This window comes from Silene latifolia, chromosome Y, assembly GCF_048544455.1.
Source record: "Silene latifolia isolate original U9 population chromosome Y, ASM4854445v1, whole genome shotgun sequence".
Taxonomy (NCBI): Eukaryota; Viridiplantae; Streptophyta; class Magnoliopsida; order Caryophyllales; family Caryophyllaceae; genus Silene; species Silene latifolia.
Window position 1 is genome coordinate 485,118,198 of NC_133538.1, and position 6,707 is coordinate 485,124,904.

General features: G+C 40.2%; 1 non-coding gene across 1 annotated transcript; it reads right to left on the bottom strand.

Moving 5' to 3' along the window:
* Positions 1-458: 458 nt before the first annotated feature.
* On the bottom strand, positions 459-565 carry LOC141637059 (small nucleolar RNA R71). Its single transcript, XR_012541622.1, has one exon. It is a non-coding gene; the product is annotated as a small nucleolar RNA R71 (small nucleolar RNA).
* Between the last annotated feature and the right edge of the window lie 6,142 nt (positions 566-6,707).

The following is a 6,707-nucleotide window of genomic DNA, read 5'->3' on the forward strand; positions in this document are numbered from 1 at the left end:
CAAACTCTAGTCAGCCAATCATTACCGATATGTGTAGACCAGTTGACAATAAAATATTACTTCCCAATTGTATTCTTTTAAATGAGACTTAAACATGTGATCATCATGATCGACAGTTGTGATCGCATTATTGTCGGAGGACACATATTCCAATACATTTAACCGGAAATTTCATTGCCAAATCCGCCTTTATCCAGTTAGTCGAAAGAAGCCAATTTGGGGGGATGCCTAGTGAAGACCCTCACTCTCACATGGAGACTTTTTGCGACTATTGTGATGCGATTTCTCAAACCGGTGTAACTCAAGACCAAATTCGATGGGTCTTATTTCCTTTTTCTCTAATTGGCACCGCAAAACAATGGTTGAAAGGCCTTGATAAGGCTACTCTCGGAATTGATTCTTGGAAGAAATTGGCTCTAGCTTTCTACAAAAAGTTCTATCCACCGGAAAAGACTAACATGCTAAGAGCTCAAATTACGGGCTTTAAGCAAAGAGATGAAGAATCTTTGTATGAAGCTTGGGAGCGATTCAAAGGAATTTGTCGCTCATGTCCTCATCATGGACTTAGCGAGTAGTTCTTAGTACAACAATTTTGGAACGGTCTTTATGAAGACTCAAGAAACATTCTCAACATGGGATCAAATGGAATGTTCACCGAAGTTGATGACGATCAAACATGGATCAAGATTGAGGAAATGGCGGTCCATAATTCACAATATAATAGACCTCGCAAGGCTACTAGAGGAGGAAAGCATGAAGTAGACTCTATTACTTAATTGGGTGCTCAACTTAGTGCTCACATTGATACCATCAATTTAAAGTTCGAAAAAGCTATGGCTAGACTTGAAGAAGCCTCAAAATCACCAAAGCAACATGTTAATGCCATGACGGCATCTTCATCAATCCCAAGTGGGATATGTGAGAATTGTGGAACTTTGGGACATGACCAAAGTGAATGTAGGGGAACAAATGAACAAGTGAATGCTTTTCAAGCATACAAGAGTGGTACCCCTTATTCAAACTATTACAATGAATACCCCAAATTCCACCCAAATCTCTCATACAAAAGCCAAAATATTCAAAACCCTCAAACAACATACACCCCACCTCCCATGAGAAACCAAAATCAAAGACCCTTTTACAACCAAAATCAAGGTTACCAAAATCAAACTTCATACAATCAACAAAATGACCAAGGTTTTGATGTTCAAAAATCGGTCCTCCAAATGCAAAAAAATCAACAAGAGTTTTTCACTCAAATGTAAAAAGATAGTCAAGCAAAGGAAATCACCATCAACAACATCCTAGCCCACACCAAAATGTTGGAAACCCAATTGACTCAACTAGCATCTTCAAGCTCACAAAGACAAAAGGGGCAATTACCACCTCAAAGTAATCCCCCGAGACATGAAACGGTTAGTGCCATTCACTTGAGAAGTGGTACAAGGTATGAAGCCCCGGAGAAGCAAGTTTAGGATGAAGTTGTGGAAGCTAGTGACAAAGAAGAAGTTGTGCAAAACTCCAAGGATGGAGAACCATCAAAAGAAGAAGTTTCAAAGAAAAATGAAGACAAGGCCAAGGAGAAGGAGCCCATTGTGATTAGACTTCCTTTTCCGAGTCGTCAAGCCAAGCCCAAATTTGATGACCAACTTGGAAAATTTATGGAGATTGTGAAGAATTTGGAAGTCTCAATTCCTTTTACGGAGTTAATCAATCACGTGCCGGCCTATGCAAAGTACATGAAAGACATCCTTACGAAGAAGAAGTCGATCCGGAAGCTTGAGACTATCGCCTTCACTAAGGTGAGTAGTGCAATACTTCAAGGGAGTTCACCTCCAAAACTTAAAGATCCGGGAAGCTTCTCAATACCGTGTACCATTGGCGACACCACGATCAACAAAGCCTTATGTGATCTAGGGGCTAGTGTGAGTGTTATGCCATACTCGGTGAGTAAAAGGTTAGGGATGGGAGAACTTAAATGCACCAATATCACACTCCAAATGGCCGATAGATCGACGAAGACACCATTGGGGATATGGGAAGATATTCCCGTAAGAGTTGGGAAATTTTTCATCCCGGTGGACTTTGTCATTGTTGACATGGAAGAAGACTCCAACATTCCAATCATTCTAGGTAGACCTTTTGTTGCACACCGCGGGTGCGGTGATACTTGTGAAGCATGGAGAACTCATTCTAGAAGTGGGAGATGAAAGCATAACTTTCAATCTTGACAAGACCATGAGAGCTCCCCGTTTGCATGAACCATGTTTTATGGTTGATCATTATAGCCGGAAGGATGATAGGAAGAAGTCGGAATTCCAATGGAAGAAGAAAATCGATGATGCTCCATTCAAATAGCAAGGAAATTGTAACAAAGAGAGCTTGAAAAGCTCACCAAAGTCAAGCAATGAAGAAGATGGCCTCATTGGCCAAGACAAGAAAGTGGGAGAGTTGTCTCTATCAACTCAAGAGATCTTTAGTGACCAACTAGATGAAGTTTGTGGTCTTTGGGACGATGATTTTGAAGGGATTTTCAATCCCTACATTGGTAATGCTATCGATCAAGACCAACATGAAGGACAACAAGAGCATACATCTATTGAAGATCTTTATCATGACAATGAACAAGCTTTTGACTACTTCTTCAAGGTGTTGAGTAACATCAACAACACCTTGGACATGCCCCCGTGACACCTCACTAAGGATGAGAGTTTGGTGGAGTCCTCTCCAAACCACCATTTGTAAATATTTCTAACTCCCTAACTTGCATTTTAATTCTTACATTGCATTTTTGTCATTTTTGGATTTTTATGCTTTGATCAAGATATTTATCATTTTTGAGAGAAGTGAGGGAGGGACTAATGATTTTATTGATGTGTAGTGCTTTAGCTTAGTGTGGGGATAGCAATTGCCTAGGCTATTCATGCCTTAGTAGTGCCCCTACAATGAAGAACGCGGGATTTGAAGAATGAAAATGACACGGGATATGCAAGTACACGAATGGAACTGAATCCGGGTAGACCAGGAGGAATTCGAGCGTCCTTGAAGGGAATCCGCTCGTCTTAAGGGAATCCGAGCGTCTATGGGATAATCCGTCCGTCCAAATGAGCTAAAAAATTGAAAATTTTGGTCTGTTAGAGAATCCGAGCGTCCCAGCAGAAAAGACGCTCGTCTGAAAGAATCCGCTCGTCTTTGCAAGAAGACGCTCGTCTTTTTGCCAGTACAGATTGAGAAAATTCGCTGTAACAGAATCCGCTCGTCTCTGAAGGAATCCGCTCGTCCTGAATTGCAGAAATCCGCCCGTCTTCACTGAAAGACGCTCGTCTTTAGGCGAGATTTCCTGAACCCAGATTGAGCAGAATCCGAGCGTCCCGAAGGGAATCCACTCGTCTTCCCTCTGCAGATTCGAAATTTCGGGTGTTTTAAATACCCCTTCCCACATTCATTCATTCATTCATACATTCAAAACACTACCCATAAACCCCAAACCCCCAAAACTCTCATCCTCTCCATCACCAAAAACAAGATTTCCTCAACCAAATTCAACAAAATCAAATCCAAACTTCCTTACAACAACAATTAATCACTCCTTTTCCAACAATAATCAATCCAAGCACCAAAATCTTCAAACTTTGAGTCAATTTTTGAAATACAAAGGCAAATCCTTTCATCTTAAAATCGATTTGGGTATAGTTGGAAATTGAAGATTTTCAATCTTTTCTTGGTATAATCATTAATGGAAAGAACAAAAGGGTCAACAAAGGCACTCAAGGCAAAGGCACTCTCAAAAAGGCAACAATGCCTTCAAGCAAAGAAAGCTTCAATGGCTATGGTGGTTGCTAATGCAAACTTGGAAGTTCAACAACAACAAGATCCTCCGTTGGAAGCAACAACAACAACAACTCCGGAAATTGCTCAATTATCAAACTATCCGGAGGTAATTTTCATTTCTAACTCCCATAGGGATACATTTTCCAAGTATGCTAAGATAGCCATTCTACCCACCAAATTCATATGTGGAGATGCCTTGAACAAATTGGGTGTCCTTGAAAAAATAAAAGCCTTCTTTGAAGCCATGAGGTTGGGAAAATTGTTTACTACAAGATAATTGACATACCCCTCCCTTACCTTGGAATTCTTGAGTTCATTGAAAGTGACTAAGGTAGAGACTAGAACATATATCAAGTTTCGCCTTGCCAATGTGAATAGGCGCATCACCTTTGATGTTTTGAGTAAAGCATTAGGTCTTAGTGATACACCATACTATCATAAGATGCCCGAAAAATATGACTCCGCTCCTCTTTGGGAGGCGATTTCCGGGAAGAAATTTGCGAGCTTTCATGCTTGTCGCGCTCTATTAGTCCACCATCTGGGCATTAGAGTGTGGCACAAGGTCATCGGGAATACTATAATTGCAAGAAAAGACACTAATCACTTTACAAAGCTCGGTTTTGTTCTACTTGAGTCGGCCTTAAATGTTGGAAGGGAATTCACTAAGCCTTACAATGCTCTACGGCTTTTGGTGGAAAGATGGCTCAATGTTCATTATGGTAAGGAAGGCACCGATTTTATCGTAAATGGAGGTCTAGTTACTCTCTTGGCCAAGTACTTTGATCCAAATTTCAACAAGGATAACACCTATGTGGCGATCAAAGGGGGTCATCTCATTGACATGGATGCCATGATTAACAAGTACAAGTGGGTCAAGCACAACTCTCTTGACACCAACTATGGGTGGCTCACCAATGATGCTAGATCTTTCACTTTGCCTTCCAAGATATGCCGCTTGAGTGCTCATAGAACAAACTACCTACTTCCAGTCTCAAAAGGCGACGAGTACATCATCCGTCAACAAAGAGGCGAGATTAAAGAGCCCTCCTCCTCCATTGTCACACCACCCTATCAATTCAAATATCAAGAGTTCAAACCCACAGGTGTTGAAGTGGGCAATGACTACATGACTCTACTTATGCAAGAGATGCATAAACAAGCTTACAATGATCGAGTAGATGCATACTTGGCCCAATATCCACCCCTCCTTCATTTAGCTAGGCAAGGACTACTTGATCCTTCATTTCCTTTGTGTAGTTGGGCGGATAGGGAAGTCTTCTTTCCAAGCACATCTAGAGGTGAAAGACCGGGTGAAGATGGGAATGTCGATGATGAGGTTGATGATGATGAGGGTGTTGATGAAGAGGTAGATGATGAAGATGAAGGGGGTAATGAAGATGATGAAGGAAGTGAGCAAGGAAGTGAAGAGGGAAGTGGTGATGAGTCCGCTTCTATGGAGGAAAATGATGACAATGATGATATGGTGGAAGACTAGCAAGCTTTGGAGGCTCCTACCCTCTTGAGGTTTGTCTAATTCTTTCTTTGTTTTATTTATTTTTATCTTGATCATAGTTTGCAGAGTCCTAGCAACATGAGGACTAACACCTCGGCCACATTGAGGTGTTATTTTATTGTTCCCTTTTGAAAATCCAAAATGACAATTTAGTTTCATGCATTGCATCTTGTGTGCATGAACTACCCCATAATTTAAGACATTAGATATAATGTCTATCTCGGTTTGGGGAAGTACATGCATACGCAACGGGAGGTAATCTAAATTACGCTCTCCGTCATAAACAAAAACCCATGCATCATGTAGTGTAGATTAGTATAGCTTGCATTTAGTATAGAATTCATGCATCATACTTGCATAATTTCCTATCATTTTGGCCATTAAGGATGGTCGGACTATATTTTTCGGTTACTTGTCGTTAGGAGCACCTAGACCAAAATAGAATTTAGAACTTCACAAACAACTCTACAATTAGTAAAGAAGCAAGTAAAGGTCAGATCCCAAGGGACGGGAATTGAGATGAGATTTCTATTGCAACTAGTGGTGTCTTAAGGGGTGTCACAATATGGGTTTGATGTAGAAGATCACTAAACTAAATAGCAATGAAAGTAAACAAGCAAGATGAATTAAAAGGGATGTAAACAATTGATAAAAGGCACTAAGGTGTCATGGGTTCATAGGGGATTCATGGGAATTGATCATACAAACATGTTCTCAAGTTATAAGCAAGCAATTATTGTTGTGATGGATCGAGTTGGTTTAAATCTTACAATCCTAGGAAAGTTTGGGTCCCGGAGCCGAATCGATTAGATTGTACAACACCTACAAGTCGACTTAGTCTTCCCTACTCAACAACATGCATGGTCTAATGAGACTCGAGTTGGTTTATGTCTTACAAGTCTCATTGAAAAGATAGGTGATGGGTAAAAAATGCAAGGATTCATAGGCTCGCATTTCATCAAACATAACATGTGCATAAGTTGAGATCACAACAAGCAAGCAAATAAACTATGAAAGCATATTAATTTAAGCATGAATCATCCCCCATGTTGGTTTCCCCTAATTACCCATTAACCCTAGCTAAGGAAACTACTCACTCATTATCATGTTGAACATGCGAGCAAGGTTGTCAATCATACCAACAAAGTGAAACAAGATGAATAAATGAAAGTGATTAACAATAATTAAAAAGGGATTAAGAGAATTATGTTGGAATATGTGTCCTCCGACAATAATGCGATCACGACTGTTGATCATGATGATCACATGTTTAAGTCTCATTAAAATGAATACAATTGGGAAGTAATATTATTCTTGTCAATGGTCAACATATATCGGTAATGATTGGTGACTAGAGTTTGAC